The sequence below is a fragment of the Euprymna scolopes genome, chromosome 35 (assembly GCF_053919585.1).
Source record: "Euprymna scolopes isolate OS-2025 chromosome 35, ASM5391958v1, whole genome shotgun sequence".
In the NCBI taxonomy this organism is placed as follows: domain Eukaryota; kingdom Metazoa; phylum Mollusca; class Cephalopoda; order Sepiida; family Sepiolidae; genus Euprymna; species Euprymna scolopes.
This window is the reverse complement of record NC_136516.1, coordinates 82,482,936-82,501,179: the sequence shown is the minus strand read 5'-3', so window position 1 is coordinate 82,501,179 and position 18,244 is coordinate 82,482,936.

Genomic DNA, 18,244 nt, shown 5'->3' with positions numbered 1-18,244 from the left:
TTAGTTTCAGATGTTCTGTTTTGTTTGCATGGTTCAGATTTATATCTATATCGTCTCAATCTCGCTTCTTTTGCTTTTATTTTTGGTCCAGTTCTTCATGTTTCTTATTTAGTCTCTCCCTACGATTAACATTTCTAATATTCTCCTTCTCCACATTGCTTTCTTCCTGTTGATTATTTTGACTTCTTTTTTTATGTTTGTGTATTTGAGTTTCTAATCTCATTTCCCACCCAGGTTTTGTTGGTCCACTTTTCACCGGTTGTTTTTCCGATACTTACCATTTTGGAGCCTGCGCGAATTAAGTTGTTTAGGTCCGTGATTGTACCTGTTGGGATGTGTGAGAGAAGCTTGTTAACCTTCTCCGTTTCTGTTTTTAATTTCTTCTGCTCTTGGTTCCTTAACGATGGGAGCTTTGTTTTTTTCCTCGTTCATCAGCTGTATTATTTTATTTATTTCATTTGCTTCATTCTATGTTAGTTCCGTTTCATTGTTCTCGGTTTCCACGTTTGTAGAGTTCGGTCTTCGTAGGTCCTCCACCTTTGGTGTTTTTACTTGTGCGGCTTCAACTTGTGGGGGTTTCTCTACGTGCAGTTCCGTTGGGAGATGCTTCTTGTTCAATTTCATCATTTATTTTTCGCTGTATTTCTTTTAGTTCTAGTTTAGAGAGCCAACCTTTCTTGAGTATCAGTCTTGCTTGGTCCGCTATTCTTTGTTCTGTCGTTTAGTAGTCACTGGACAGGTCCCATAGTTCTTTCATCCGGTTCCGATAGCCTCCATATCTATATTTAGGATGACTTCTATATGTCAGAAAAGTTATGGTACTCACCTTCCTGCAGCTTCTGACGGAGATGCTTTAGACTAAGAAGCGAGTGCCTTGCTAAGGATTATTTTTATTTGCAATCAATGTCACGTGGCACTCGTCTACCATAAAAGGGTTCGGTGGACACGTCTTTTTGCTGTTTTCTTTCTTCTTCCCTTTTACAGCTCAAAACATTATTTTTGTAGGCATTACATTTCCCAATCAAGATCCTTTCGAATCTATTATTATTGTTATTATTTCCCTGAAAATTACCGGACCTTGGTACAGGAGTTTATTACACGAGGTCGCAACGTCGGCAATCTGTTGCAAAAAAAATTAAGGTAAGGTATTTCTCTTCTTATTTTCTATTCTCCGTCGGTTGCCGTTGCTAGGTGAAATCACTTCATTTTTTTTTCCTTGCTAAGATCATTCCCCCCACTTCTGCCAATATTTCCCATTGGAAATCGGCACATATAATAGCATTCCACTACGAGTCTATTCTCATTTGTTGTCCATTTCTTTCTTCGTTTTTTTTATTTTGATGGTCATCATGGCTGTGCTGTATTTGATCGGTATTATTTTGTTCCCTGAAATTAGACGTTATACTTACCTGTTCAGTGTCCATGTTATTTGAGTTTCTGAAATTAGAAAAGATGCCCAACATTCGCAGGATGACGACCGGGTCCCCCATGCTGGCAACCGAAGGAGCACCTTTCGATCATGACACCCAGATCTTTCTTCTGGGTCCCACGGTTTGGATTATTTGTAATTGACATTTTTCATATTTTGGTGTTTGTGGCAACACCGGACCCAGAATTGTTTTACCTGTGGTTCTGATGCAGGGATAGTGTATAGCGCTAATGTACACGAGAGGTATCGTGCGCTATCACACATACATACAGGACATAAACAGACACAAACTAGACAGAGGAAAAAAAATAAAATAAAATAAACTACGTATTTTACTTATTAAAAGTCGGTGGTTATACTCTGTAAGAATGCGCTTCAAGATCAGTCTACTTCACACAATACTGCATTATTATTATTATTATTATTATTATTATTATTATTATTATTATTATTATTATTATTATTGTTGTTTTTTGTTATTTTTGCTGTTGTTGTTATGTTTGTTATCATTACTGATATTATTAATGCTATTATTATTGTTATTATTATTATTGTTGTTGTTTTTATTATATTATTATTATCATTATTATTGTTATCATTATTAATAATAATAAATATATTACTATGTTGTTGCTATAATTATTATTAGTGTTGTTGTTATTATTGTTGATTTATTATTATTTCTATGATTATTATGATTATTCTTTTCATTATTATTTGTATTATTATTGTTATTAATATTATTATATTGTTGCTATGATTATCATAATTGATGTTACCATTGTCATTATTATTGTTATTATCATTATTATTATTATTTTTTTATTATTATTATTATTGTTGTTGTTGTTGTTTTTTGTTGTTGTTATCATTATTATCATTGTTACTATTATTTTTTTCATTCTTATTTGTCTTATTATTATTATTGGCTCACATAGAGCTTTCACACAGGTCATCAAGAATCTCTCCTTGAGGACGACCTGCGGTGATCCCTGGAATCTGAGTGACAACAAGTCTCCCCAGTCTTTCAATAACATTCGCAAATGCATTTGCGTTATCGCAACGGCGGTTTACCATTGATTTCTCGTTGAAAGCGGACATTGGTCCCTACTGGAATTTGAGTGGTAATAAGCTTCCTCGAGGTTCCAGTTCTCTTTGCACTCGTCTAGCGGAAGTCTGGTCAGCACTCTCTTCTCCATCTTTCGATCCTCCATGACTGTTCTCAACTATTTTACACCATTTTTTTTTGGGGGGGGGCAGTGAGGGGGGCAATATACGGGGTGGGGGGATATAGAACTTATAGATATGTAGCTTCAATGTGATTGGTTCCATGTTATACTTCTGAACGTTTTGCCTCTGCAACAGTTTGTCTGGCCCGTGCATGTGGCTCATATGTATTAGGTCCTGGAAATGACCTTAAACTATATCCGCTGGTGAGGCCCCAGCTTTCAGGTTTTGGGGAGTGTGGAACCACCGTTTAATTGCCATTGCTCCCAGGTCCACTCTGACCCGGAGTAGTAGTACCTGTTAGCGTTCCAACTATAGGTTAAATAGAAACTGACTTAAAAATATATATGTATACTCTATCAAAAAATTGTTCTTCAAAATTACTGGATTCGGCATTAAATGACCTGAAAAGGGTTGATATGCTGTAAAAACAAAAACAAACAAACAAACAAACAATCATGTGTATTAGTCTTCGCATTCAAGGATTTTTCTTAATATTTCAATTGTTTTCATTATTGTTCTTCGTTGTATAATTCCAGCCATTCCTCTGAATCCAATTTTTCCCATTCTTTTTTCAAAGATGTTCGGAATTGTCCCCAGTGCGCCCACTATTATAGGTAGTATCCTGATTTTCTTCATCATCCATATCCCTTTTAGCCCTCTGGCTAACTCTGTGTATTTGCTCCGTTTTCTATTTTCTTTGATATGCACCCTGGAACAGCAAAGTCTACGATTTGACACGACTTTTCTTTCTTGTTAACTATTACGGCATCCGGTCTTCTTGCTTGGATGGGTTTGTCTGTTTGTATGTCCATGTCCCATAAGATTTTATTATTTTCGATTTCAATTACTGTTTCTGGATTATGCTTGTACCATTTTTTTTGTGCGTTCGAGATGCTGTTGTTTGCACAACTCCCAGCGTACTGCCCGTCCCACTTGGCCGCGCCTGTTCTTGTATTCGTTTTGGGTTAGTTTGCTACAGTCACTTACTATATGGTTGATCGTTTAGTTTCTTTGTCCACGGATTCTACATTTTCTTTTTTCTTTTGTTTTGTCGATCTTTGCTTTGATGTGGTTGCTTCTGTCCTTCCCACTTGGTCCTGTCTGTTCTTGTATTCCGTTTGGGCCAATTTGTTGCATTCGCTTATTTTATGGTTAATTTTTATTATTATTATTATTATTATTATTATTATTATTATTATTATTATTTGGATTATCTAAAATTTCTCACTGATAATAATTGGCGGATTTCCCTGGAGTCTGGGAGATAAGTCTTCTCGATTTCCTGCGATTTCACCTCTTTCGATAATATTTTGAAATAACTTGCCATTATCACACAAGTCGCTGACCATTTGGTTTCTCGCTGCCAACAATTACTGGGATTTGGGTTACAATTAATGCTCCACATTTTCGGTCTTTCCATCTTCCTTGACCCTTCACAGGTATTTAATGTGGGATCAGCTAAGGCTAATGTATTTTTAGAAAGGCACAGTTTATGATATGTCTTGCTTTTTTAATTCTTGAGTACATCTCGCATTTCTTCTATCTTCTCGTGTAACCTTCTTTCAATTGCCATGAGGATAGTTAGTTTTTGTTGTTTATGTTTGTTGGTTTCCGCAATCGAGGATTTTCATTAAGATTTCTTCATCGTTGTATAATCTCAGTCTTCCCCTTCATTCCAATTTCTTCTTTTTTCCGTTTTTTTTTCAGGACTGCTCCTTGTGGTTATACTATTATTGGGAATACGAGGTGCCTTAATAAGTTACTAGTAATTTGTTATACAAGCATTTGATATTGTCGTAGACATTTGAACATTCCGTTTGTTATTGCTATACATCTTATGAGCCGACTGAAATACTTTCATGATTTCAGGTTCAAATGACTAACTACAGCAGGAATTGGAATACACCTTACTAAAGCCTGATTCTCACGGCAAATGAATTTCAAAAATACGATCTGTATGTGAGGACACTTTAGAATAACGATATTGCAGTAAAATTCTGTTATAAACTTGAAAAAAATGCCACAGAAACGTATAGAATGCTTCATACTGTTTTTGGACCATCTTGTATAAATCTGGCATCAAATTTTGAGTGGCATAAGAGATTCAAGGATAGCAAGGAATCTGCGAGGGGTGATAAAGGGTGTGGGAGGAGTTGATTGGCCAAATAAAGAATTCCATGTATAAGGACCGTCATGTGTTTATAGAGACAATAAGTTCACAGTTTGATGTCAGTGTGGACCAGACCTTGCTGCATGTGACTTTTTGTTATTCTTTAAGCTCAAGGAAACCTTTAGAGGCTGTTGTTATTATGCAGTTGAGGAGAGAAAAGAGACCGTGGCACGCTCATACAAGAGAATTTCCATGGGGCCTTTCAAAAGTTGTTAGAACGGCACAACAAGTGCATTACAACTGGAGGAGATTACTTCAACGGGGACTAGAGTTTCATGTGTGGACTATCTATAAAAGTGCCTATACGAAAATGTCTGGAAACTTATTGAAGGCAACTCGAACATCGATTTTATTTATACTTTACATTTAATTTCACTAACAAGTTTCCTGTATTCGCATCGTTTTTCATTTTTATCTTATAATTTATTGGGACAGACAAATCTACAATTTAGCAGGTTATTTCCGTTTAGTTAATTATTAATATATTAAATTTAAGAATTAACTGTATTATGGGAAAGAAAAAGAACATTTGATGTAAGAAGCATACTAAAATATTCGGAGAAATATGTATTTTAAAATAGGTAACAAACTGCACCGGCCAATACATGAAATATTAATAATAAAAAAAGAGAGAGTACAATTAGATCTTATTTAAAAGAAACATTTACAAAATGCACGGCGTGAAAATAAAATAAACAAAAGTGGTTTATCGAGAAACGGAATAAAAATAGCTTTACGGAATTTATGAAACGAGGATTGGTTATTCGCACTATTTGGATTCTTCGGGCTACTGTTTTCCAACAAGGACTCGTTGCACACTGGTTAAAGTACTTGAAAAAAAATCAATTGTAAAAGTGATATTCTCCTGAAGGCTGAACGTTTAATCCTCAGTATGGCTGATTGCAAACTACAATTGCGAAGTACCTCTATCAAGTCATAGCTTAAAGAACGAGAGCATGCTGCCCCCGTGAAGTAAATAAAGTGTTCCCTCCGAATTTTCGAGTTCGACAAGACAGACCTGAAGAAGGTCGGAGGTTACACCGATCGAAATGTAGTGAAAATGATACTTAAGATCAGAACCGTAGTCCGAAAAATCCAAATAATACGAAAAATGGTTTTATTTAGGAACTATCCTGGGTGCCCGGATTTGCCCGGGTGTTTGGAGGTGTGTGCTGAGCAAAAAAAGTGGTAGTAGGCAGGCAGGCTCGAACCCGTGAATGTGAAGAGAGGTGTTAAAAAAATGGTGGCAGTAGTCAAGCAGGTTCGAACCCGTGACGGGAAAGCGAAAAAGAAAGTGAGAAAATCTAACGGCTTATCCGATGTCTCCATGACTCGACCAGGAGTTAAAAGCGCTGAAATTAACTGGAGTCAATCTAACGGTGATGATGACTTGCTAAAATGTCGGCGAAAAAAAAATCGACTCCTCCTTGTACAAAACGTCCAAGTTCAAGGTGAAGGAATTAATGTTTTTGACAAATTTTTCGATATTTGTCGTTCGAGACGGACGTCGTGCTTCATAATAATACCGATCTTTTCAGAATCTATCGAAAGTTTTTTCGAGACACACATACATACATGATGATGGCAGCAAATTCGTTTTCTAACATTGCCATTACTTGATATAGCACACACAAAAAATATATACAGAAACACGAAAACAAATCAGTGATAGGCCGCACGAAGGTGGCTTTTAAGCCCTGCCAAACTCTGGCATTCTTTGGCACACATGGTGCAGACATGTGCGCAACTAGCAGCACATTCTTGATGTTCTCTTCGATGTATAATCAAATGCCGCTTCAAGCCACCTGCTGTTTTGTACGTCCGCCCGCAGTTGACACAGATAAGATCTGATAACACAAGACTGCTTTGTGGCCCACTGCGCTGATGAGTAGTCTGGTGGCTTATCAGCCCAGCTTCTTTCTTCCGCACACCTCACACTCCAGACCAATTTGGCACCCCCGTCCATCAACTGCTCCTTTCACCCTCCCTTTCCGGATATTACGTTTCAGCCGCCCGTACTGAGTTCGATCTGCCTCAAACTTGCACACACCTCGCCGCAAGATCCTTCTCCACTCTCCATGATCCAAAGCAAGACTCTCCCAGGTTTTTTCATCCATCTCACATTTTTGCATACATCCATCCATACATCCATCCATCCATACATACATACATACATACATACATACATACATGCATACATACATGCATTTAAACAGACAAGTGAGCTTTATATTATAGATGAATTATAAAATATATTATAAGACAACGATGTAAAATAAAACAAAGTTCCACAGAAAGTAGAGTAAACAATATATTGTGAAGATATAAGTACAGCAATGATTTTGTTATAAAAAGCAAAGTGAATAAAGTTATAGATACATAAATAATAGAAAAGATATTATAGGGAAACTGTAAACAGTATATTATAGGAAACAGAATATAAAAGGTATTAATTGCATAAACGGTATTAATTATGGGAACAATAAAAAGAATTATGGAAACATTAAAAAGTATTCTGTGACATCTGCAACACAGCCTGCTGAATCAGGATAGGCGTGCACAAACAAAGCAGGCACTGCAATTCGTCACAAAACAAATCTGGCGTGCTGAACTCCAATGGGTCCAGGACAGACGAATGTTAACCAAAATATCTCCTTTGAAAAACTCGCTATGTTTGTATGTCTCGTTTCATTTTTTCAACGTGCATCGCCTCTGAGGCGCAAAGTCGCAGAGTGGCGCAAGGCGGGTCAAATGTTGACCATTCTTTCATAGAATTTTATCCAGTAAAGTAGCTGCTAAATAGTCCAAATTTAAAAAAAAAAGTGGAACTTAGCAAGCATAAGTCGACTTTAATGTATTGATGTGAACATATACGTTTATGCGTTAAATTCGATTAATTTTTAACTATTTTCATCCCTTTGACAATAGCTCAAGCATTAACGATTAAGGCTGGAAAGCAAAATGTTTTGGTTTCAATTCTAGTTGATAACACTTGAATCATCTTTTTTAATTATTAAGTACAATATTAATAATCGATAGAAAAGTGTCTCTATAATAATAAATACGAAATCTGCATGGATTAAAATATCATATTTAAGCGTATCTGGTAACCAGGTAACGCCGGGCAACCTTCGAGTAATATTATAAAATGATCATATAGGACAGAGGCGGGAATTACATACAATTAAAATAAAAGAAACGTGACATAAATTGCTTTGTTTTTGGTTAGGGTTAGGGTTCGGGTCAAGGTTAAGTTTGGGATAAGATGAGACAGTCTGATTATGGGCAAATAATTTGAAGACGAAACATTATAATCTAGTTCTAACTATAAATTTCCTAGAAGGTGTACCCGACTTTGTCCGGTACTAAACGTAAATTCCTTTAAAAAAATGAAGTAAATAAAAATCGGAAATGAACTAAGGCATGTGCACGCGAGTATTCTGTTATTTTTTCTAAACAGTTCACGTCTTGAAAGTAAAAACAAAATTCCTCGAGCTGAAATACGATAACCATTACGCCAGCTTGACATGACTTATGAAAGTGTTTTCAAACCAACTTATACTTAATTTCAGCAATCGTGCGCAATAACACATGCATACAAGACATAAGCAAACACAAACAAGACAGAGATACCGTTGAAAACATAAAAATCCGGTGGTCTCCCACGCCCCAATTTATTAGTTGTCACTCCTTAGCAGCCCTGTTTTCCGGATGAAAACGAATCATAAAGTTTTCCCCATGTTTGAATAATCTACATAAAAAAAAATTCAACTCAGTAGATAAAATATTCGTCTAGTATATAGGTTTAGAAGTGTCTTCAGGCGCACATTTTCACTTTTATCGATATAGTAGACTAGATAAATTATGGGAATATTAAACAGTATAGATTGTCTTATTTTCTGGTTAGTTAGGATGATGCAGTTTTATTTGGCTTGCGATGGTGGTTTTAGAGAGGGAGAACAGAGTTGGCAAATAATTGGAACACGAAGCATTACAATCTGGTTCTAACGAATCATCACTTTACATGCGTTTCACTGCCGGAGTGCTGGGGTAATTATAAAGTGTTGAAAAGAAAGGTCAAAGGATATCCAGCTCATCAATCATTATGACTAATCAGAGTTTAGAACAACGCACACATGCTTTCCCATTCTTGTGATAAGAGAACGCAATGCCAAGCTTTCGGCCCAAGACTGCCAAAATGATGAAGACCCCTGCCAGTCTCATCGACAGCACCATTCCCTATCAACACATCAGCGCGCCTTAATATTCATCTTTTCAATGACAATGTTTTTAAACAGTCCGCCATCTTCTCTCCCCATGACAATGGTGCTTCCCAGTCAAATGGGCGTAGATCCCCCTCTTAGACACCCCAGTATTAACTCTTCCGCTCCATCCCAACTCTGTCAGTGTTGCGCGTAAAAAGAAAATGAAGCACTAAAAACAGACATATTTAGTAGCGCATAATTGTCTGCTAAACAATCGGGTTTCGATCCCAGCATAAAGGAGTTGCTACTTTAACCACAATTGTAATACAGCGAAACAGTCGATCTGTGTTTGACTATATATATATATATATATATATATATATATATATATATATATATATATATATATATATATACTAGCATTTCAGCCCGGCGTTGCCCGGTTGTTTGGAGGTGTATGTTGAGCAAAAAAAAACAAAAAGCGATGATTTTTTTAAACTTTGACCCCTATTATGACCCCTTAAAAATTATGGTTTTGGGTTCAGCAAGTTATTAAGTTAGATCCATGTCCAAGGAACATATATCTAAAATGTCAAGTGTTTAGACACGTTCTCTTTCATATATATATATATATATATATATATATATATATATATATATATATATATATGTGTGTGTGTGTGTGTGTGTGTGTGTGTGTGTGTGTGTGTGTGTGACTAGTTCGCTATATCATGTTTCGTTAGTGTGGTTAAACATGTGAGGTTGAGATTAAAACTGGATAGTTTTCTAATAAATCAAACTACATTCATTTACAGAATAATTTTACTGAGTTAAAAACCATCATTTGTTCCATTCAATTGTTCTAACTTAAAGGGGGAACATCTCTCTCTCTCTCTCTCTTTCTCCCTCTCTCTATCTCAATGTACATATCTATCTGTCTATCTATCTGTCTATCTATCTATCTATCCATCTATTATATCTATATCTATATATCTATAAAAATGAACGTATCTGTGTGTCTGTCTGTATGTCTGTTTGTGTACATTTCCCTACGCTATAACTTTGTCAATTTTAAGACTCGAAATTTAATATGCAGGGTACTGAGATTTGGGAAAATATTTTTCATCGGTTTTCGGCCAGAAATTTGGCTGTTAAGGGGTCAAAGTTCAACGATTTGACCTTTGAAAACTCTACCAAACTCCTCCGACAATTTTGGGTCTACACACTTGAAATTTTAGATATAGGTTACTTGGACATGGATCTAACTTAATTACTTGATTTGAACCCAAAGCAATACATTTTAAGGAGTCATAATAGGGGCCAAAGTTTTTTTTAAAAAATGATCTCTGCGGTCTCTACCTAATTACTCAGACAATTTCTGGTCTAAACATTTGAAATTTTACATAAAGGGTATTCAGATATAGGGCAAGCTTTTTCATCGGTTTGGGTCGAAAATTTTTAGTTACCAATATATAAATATATGTATGTATGTTTGCATGTGTTCCTAAAACTTTCGACAGAGGCGACGGGTTTTACCAAGATCAGTATCGTTTTGAAGTTCGACCTTTCATACGACAAATATCGAAAAATTGGCTAACAACATTAGCATCTTCACCTTTAACTAGGCACTTTTCTACAGGGGGGGGTCGCTTTTTTCGCCGATATTTTTGAAAGCCTTCCTCTTCTTTCGATTGTCTAGCCTTAATGTAAACATAATTCAATTCAGATTTGGCGGTGGTGGTAACCGCAAAGACGTCAGTTTTTTCCCCTGTTCTTTTCCTCCTTCGTGGTACGGGTTCGAGCCTGCCTTCGTACTACCATTTTTTTTTGCTCAACATACACACCCAAACACCCGTGAACACCCGGGCAACGCCGGGCTGAAATGCTAGTATATATATAAAAGTGAACGTGTCTGTGTGTATGTGTGTGTCTCTGTCAATTTTCAGTCTACAAACTCGAAATTTGATATACAGGGTACTTAAATTTGGAAAAATATTTGTAATCCATGTTAGGCCAAGAATTTGGCTGATAAGGAGTCAAAGTTCAACGATTTGACTTTTGAGAACTCTACCAAAAAAGCTTTTAAATCGGTGTGGGTCGAAAAGTTTTAGTTACCAATATATAAATGTATGTATGTATGTTTGCATATCTGCCTAAAACTTTCGACAGAGGCGACGGATTTTACCAAGATTAATATCGTTTTTAAGTCGACGTTTCAGACGACAAATACCGAAAAAATTGGCTAAAAACATGAATATATTCACCTTCAACTGGGCACTTTTCTAGATGGGGGCGCTTTTTCGACCATATTTTTGAAAGCCACCCCTTCCTTTCGATTGTCTAGCTTTGATTTAATCATAGGACACTCCCGGTTTTGCGGTGGTCGTAACAGCAAAGACGTCAGGTTTTTCTGCCGTTCTTTTTCTCCTTTGCGGTACGGGTTCGAGCCTGCCTTCCAACAACCACTTTTTTCCCTCAACACACAGCTCCAAACATCCGGACAACGCCGTGCACCCATGCTAGTACACACACACACACACACACACACACATATATATATATATATATATATTGGAATTAAATTCAGCATTTACTTTTAAATACAAGAAATTTATTAGCCGATCAAGGAATAAAAAAAAAATTAAATTTGTTTCTTTAATCCATATTGGTGTGTGTGTATTAATATCATGTATATATACACACGCATATATATATATGTAAGTCTGTATGTATATATATATATATATATATATATATATATATATATATATATACATATATATATATATATATATATATATATATATATATATGAAGCAAAAAATTGAAAAATTGGAAGTTGGCAGGCGTAAGTTAAACTAATGTGTAATCTTTACGTATGCGTAAATATACATCTGTATGTTTAAGTCGGTTTATTTGGGAAGTAATCATGTGCAAAATGACTAAGATCAGATAGCGAATTAGGCTGAACAGCTAATAATCTTTATTCTAGCTGATAACCCCGTTGTCATATATATTTTTTCAAACTTTTGATATCCTTATTATATATGGATAACAATACAATAATCTATAGAAAAGTATCATTATGATAATTAATACGAAATCTGTAGTGTTATAAAATATAGTGAAAGTGCTACACATCGACATCTATGCATTTCTGAGCATGTTTATCAACGTTTACAGATACTGCCCGTAGATCTTCTCTGGTGATTCTCCTGATAGCATCGGTAATGTTCTCCTTAAGTTGTGAGGATTATTTGCTTAGTTTTTTTTTTTTTTAAGTCCTCTAACGATAAAAATGACATAAACGTGGCTTCCATAACATTTTGCTTATTGTTCTTTCATCCGAAAACATGAAATGAACTCGTGTCAGTGATCTGTGAGACGTGTAGCATATAGCGCCATCTTGTTGAAAAAAGAATTGCATTTTGTGTTGTGGTGTCAGTTGGTTGATAAGAGAAAGATTAGAGATATCGGGCTACTTTACAGTGCACCCTCTCTCTCTCTCTCTCTCTCTCTCTCTCAGTCAAGCGAGGTGGTCCCCTGGTAGAGGTTTAGGCTTCTTATCATGGAGTCCAGTTTTCGAATCTCGCTAGATTCAGCCACTCTGATGAGTCGTAGACGACGAAACAGGTGTCAGTGGATAATTATATTTTAAAAATAATATATATATATATATATATATATATATATATATATATATATATATATATATATATATATATATGCCGCTCCCCATTAAGGGAGTACAAAATTGGTCAAAGGGAAAATTATTTCCAACTCGCATTTAGGTAAAAATGCACTTTCGTATAAATAATTGAATTCATTAAAAGAGTATCGCTAACAAAAACAAATAAAAACATACACACACACACACACACACACACACACACACACATATATATATATATATATATATCTGTGAGGAAAATTATTAACCTATACACTCAACGAATTTTAGATCTTAAAATTTTATGATTTTCAAGGTATTCAAATTTATAGTTGGCTTTCATCAGGGAAGAAGGGCTGCTAAGGAGTCAAAATTGAAAATCATCCGATTTTTATTTATGTGGCACAAATGCGCATATGTGAATCGTTCACATAACAGATTCCTTCTGTTAAGATTAAGCAGTTTTGAAAACACTTTTTTACAGACTATTAAGCTGGTCCAATGGTTATCGTACTTTACTCACTGCTTTTAGGTTTTAGTTTCGATCTCAGCACGAATATTTTTTGTTTGTTTACGTAAAATAATTCAACTATTTAGAAAAAAATAATTCCCATATGCATATGACACACTTTCCGTCTGAATTAAAATGTGAATTTTAAGGCCCGCCAACGACTAGCAATATGCTAGCATATAATACGGTCGTATGTATATTGTTTATAATTTAATTTATACGTACAGACGCCCCATGGGGAAATATTTTTTCTCTTCCTGCTGAACAGTGTGCAACCGAGACCACTGAATGGTTCAAAACTGCAATCGAAGCGCATGTTCTCATGCGGAAATTCTATAGCAAGCCCCACTCTCCCCAATGGTTTACTTCGACTTGCGCAACTGCCATTGCTCAAAGGCAGCATGCATTCCGCAGGTTTAACCGACATAAGTCCAGTTCAAACAGACAGAAGTACATAGAAGCTAGAAGTAACGTTAAGAAAGAAATAGCGACAGCTAAGAGGGAATTTACGGGAACCACTAAAAAACGCATCGAAGCACAAAAACTAGGAACTCGTGACTTCTGGAAAATTTACAACAGTGTAGTAAATAATGGGCAATCAACAATTCCCCCACTAACCAACAATCACGAGGTTCTTTGCTCAGCAACCGAGAAGGCTAATATGCTTGCCAGTCGGTTTGCCTCAAACTCCACACTGGACCCTCTAAACCACCCCCTACCTCAATTTCCTATGCGGACAGACGCCACGCTAGACGATCTGATAATCACCCCTGCTCAGGTGCATGCTATCATAAAAAACCTTGACACTTCCAAAGCATGTGGACCCGACCTCATCCCAGCTGTGCTATTAAAAAAGTGCTCAGCCGAAGTAGCTCCAGTTCTCTCCAAACTTTACAACAAATGCCTTAATGAATCTTGCTTTCCGAGCTGTTGGTAAACTGCTTCTGTGGTACCAGTATTCAAGAATTCTGGCGAAAGAACTGACCCATTAAATTATCGCCCTATTAGCCTCGTCCCACTTTCTGCCAAAATATTTGAGACCTTAATTAACCATGCTCTAGTCCAGCACCTTACAGATGCTAAACTTCTGACCGACCATCAATATGGATTTAGACAAGCCCGTTCCACGGCATACATCCTCACTGTAATCTCTGAACGCATATACCATTCACTGGACAAAGCGGGAGAGGGCAGAGCGGTAGCTCTAGATATATCTAAGGCTTTTGACAGGGTATGGCATGAGGGTCTCCTCAGGAAGATTAGATCTTACGGTATCACTGGTAGAATACTTAACATAATTAAATCCTTCTTAGATAAGAGAAAAATCCAGGTTGTCCTCGACGGTCGTACATCTAAACAATATGATATAAATGCGGGCGTGCCCCAGGGATCTATCCTTGGACCTCTGCTGTTCCTGATATTCATAAATGACCTCCCCGACAAAATTGCCTCTGAGATGGGTATATATGCTGATGACACCACACTCTATAGCAGGCACGACAGGAAAACAAATGAACATATATCTAAAGTAATGGCAGAAACACTAGAGGATGGCCTCCAATCAGTAGGGGAATGGGGACAAAAATGGATAGTAACGTTCAATGCCACCAAGACAAAACTGGTTTCATTCAATAATTACAAGAAACCTTCTCTACCACCTATAGCAATGGCCAACGACTCTTTATCTGAGAGTACGTCTCTCAAGCTCCTTGGTCTAACGTTCACAGGAAACATGAGTTGGAACAATTACATCGAGGGCATTGCCAGGGACGCTGCAAGGAAGGTGGGCTCTCTCTACCGTGCTAGAAAACTTCTAACACCCGAAAGTATCCTGTACCTCTATAAGGCCACAATTCGCCCATGTATGGAGTATTGCTGTCATATTTGGGCCGGTGCATCGGCTACTAGTCTCTCGCGCCTTGACAGGGTTCAAAAGAGAGTCGCAAATCTGATAGGCCCTAAACTGGCATCTAAACTTCAGCCTCTGTTCCATCGTCGAAACGTTGCATCCCTCTGCCTGTTCTACAAGTATTATAATGGTGAATGCTCTGAAGAACTGCAAGCACTTGTGCCCCCACGACGTGAACACCCTCGACAGACCCGACAAGCTGCGAAATCCCACCCCCACACTGTAGAGATCCCTAGATGTAAAAGATCTTTCTACTCCAGTAGTTTCTTCCCCAGAACTGCTAGACTTTGGAATTCTATTCCAGGTCACTGCTTCCCCAACTGTACTGACATGCATAAGTTCAAGTGCAACGTGAACCAACATCTCGCTGCCCTAATCCCTACATAGTACCCCAGTAGATGTTTCCCCTGATAGTAGCCCCCTACACCAAAGTGGCAATGTGCCTTGTTTGGGGTGAAAATGTAATAAAAAAAAGAAGATACAATACTTCACAAATTAATTTTTCATATAGAAAACGGACTTATATACGCCTATATTTCATCATGATTTATATATATATATATATATATATATATATATATATATATATATATATATGCTTTTTATTTTAAAAATACATTTAATGAATAGAATCATTTACATATTACGTTAAAAATTATTTTAAATAATTAGCTCGATGTTATTAAATGTTTGCTATGATATAATCGTTTCAGCTGTTCTATTTAGGAATATTATGAAAATTGTGTGCATTTAATATATTCTTCAATTAATTTATATTTAATTTAGTTTATTTTTTCGTTTTATAAGCTGCTAACTGTTGCATTTCAAACCGGAAGATTATGAGAATTACTTCTTGTTTGATACTTATAGAACAAGCTGGATGTGTTTTTATTTTTTCCAACATGTCATCATTTTCGTAGCAAGTTAGGATATTCAGCATCGTAAGTCTTTTCTGCTTGGGAGACTTTACTTTCTGCCCTAAGTAGTCCGACAAACGTATTCCTACGCCGCAAAGCTTGAGTGACTGAAATTTAATAAAATCTTTCAATCGAGCGCGAGAACGTACAGTGCCGGCAAAAAGAAAGTCCCCACTTTTAATTTTTTTAAAACTGGAAATTTAAGCTAAATTTAATGTAACTGTTTAAACAAGCTATACCTCATTTGATTTACTTTTTATTCCTCTATAATTTTATAATTAAGAGAGCACTTTTTAACAAGATTGCACTGTTGCTGGATTTGGGGAGCCGGTTCAAATCTGTTTCTTAGACTGCGGATCTTGATAACATTGTCTTCCCTGTTAGAAGTAACTCTAGTACGACCAGATTTAGGAACATCACGAACACTGCCGGTGTTTTGGTGCTTTTACACAGTCTTTCGTACCATTTTCTCATCACATTTCAATCCACAGCCGATTTCTCGATTGGTAAACGAGAGAGGTTGAGATTAATGAGCTCCTGACGGTCACAAAGAGAAAGTCGTGGCATATAGGCTAAATGTTACGTTGTATAACCTGGAACAACAACAATTACGATTAGAGATGCTTTGTTGCCTGTTGATGGATATTTTAAACTGATTTAGAGACGATAATTTAAGCTGATTGTACCTATTTACTATGCCTCCCCACGGGACAGAGTTAGACACCAGGGTCGTTTTTTAACGTGGAGAAAAGGTACAAAAATAAATATTGTCTCAGTCGTGAAGGATTTCCCCTCCACCGAAAGAGAACAAGAAATAGAAGTGCAGCATCTGAAGAACAGATACTACACTTTGATCTTGTCCCGAAGGCCAAGTTCTTGTAAGCGAATTTGTTGTTGCGGACTTTCTTTTTGTCTCCCCAATTTGAAGTTATTTTTTTTTAATTGACGTGAACACTAGAATATTTCAATTAAAAGTCAATTATGAACAGGTAAAATTATAGAAGAATAAAAAAGCCAATAAAATGAGATATAGTTTGTTTAAACAGTTTCATTAGATTTGGCTTAAATTTGCAATTTTTGAAAGGATTACAAATGCGGACTTTCTTTTTGCCGCCTGTGTAGTTTGTCACTGAAAACATTCGTAGCTTAAATGGACGCAACTTAAAATAATAATCCATTGTTTTTTCTTTGGATCTTAATTTCTTTTGTATATTGTTATATAGTTGTTTTTATTTTTTTTTTATTTTATTTCAATACGTCCCCATTGTCTTGTTGTTTGACTCCGATCCAATTCAAATGAAAATAATATGTGATTAATTTAATGAATTTTTAATCAAAATTGATCCTCGTAATTTATAATTCTATTTAGCCAATCAAAGCATTCTTTTGAAACCTTTGTCATCCCTCCCTAAGAATTTTAGAATATAAAAGATGAAACTCGATCATTACACCTGCCAATGGGAGCATTGCGTTTGAACTTTCATCGCAAACAGCTCAACATTGTTACTCGGTGGACTGTCATTTAATAATGGATTAATTAGTGTTTCATCCTCGGCAAAGAGAGATACTCCTTTTAAGGAATTGCAAATAGCCGATTTGAAAAACAATATGGCCGCCCTTGTACAAAAGGTTACGCCATTATAAAAATTGCTTCTGCAAAAATGTTTGCCATGACCTTCCGATTATGAACGGACCTATTTGACTCCCATCTTATTATTAGGAGAGGGTGTAAAATTTGCTTTACCGTTTGGAGCAGTAATTGGAAATTAATCTATTGTGCTTTCTTTTATATCTAAATCTGTTTAAGAAAAGAAGATAATTAATCGATAGATCGATAGAGAAATACATTGATTAATAAACATATAGGTAGATACATAGATAGATATATGGAATAATAGAAAGACGAACGGAACGATAGATCGAAATAAAGATAGATGTAGATAAATTGGAAGATCATTTGATCGGAGAATAGAGAGAGCTATACATAGAAATAGACATAGAGAGATTGAAAGATTGATCAATCGATCCATCGATAGATGGAGGAAACGATGAATAGAAATAAGATTAAATATAAATAGATTAAAAGGTCGATCTACCCATCGATAGATAGATGAAACAATAAATTGAAATAAAGTTAGATATAGGTAGATTGTAATATCGATCGATCGATAGATAGCTAAAACAAAAATAGAAATCAAGATAG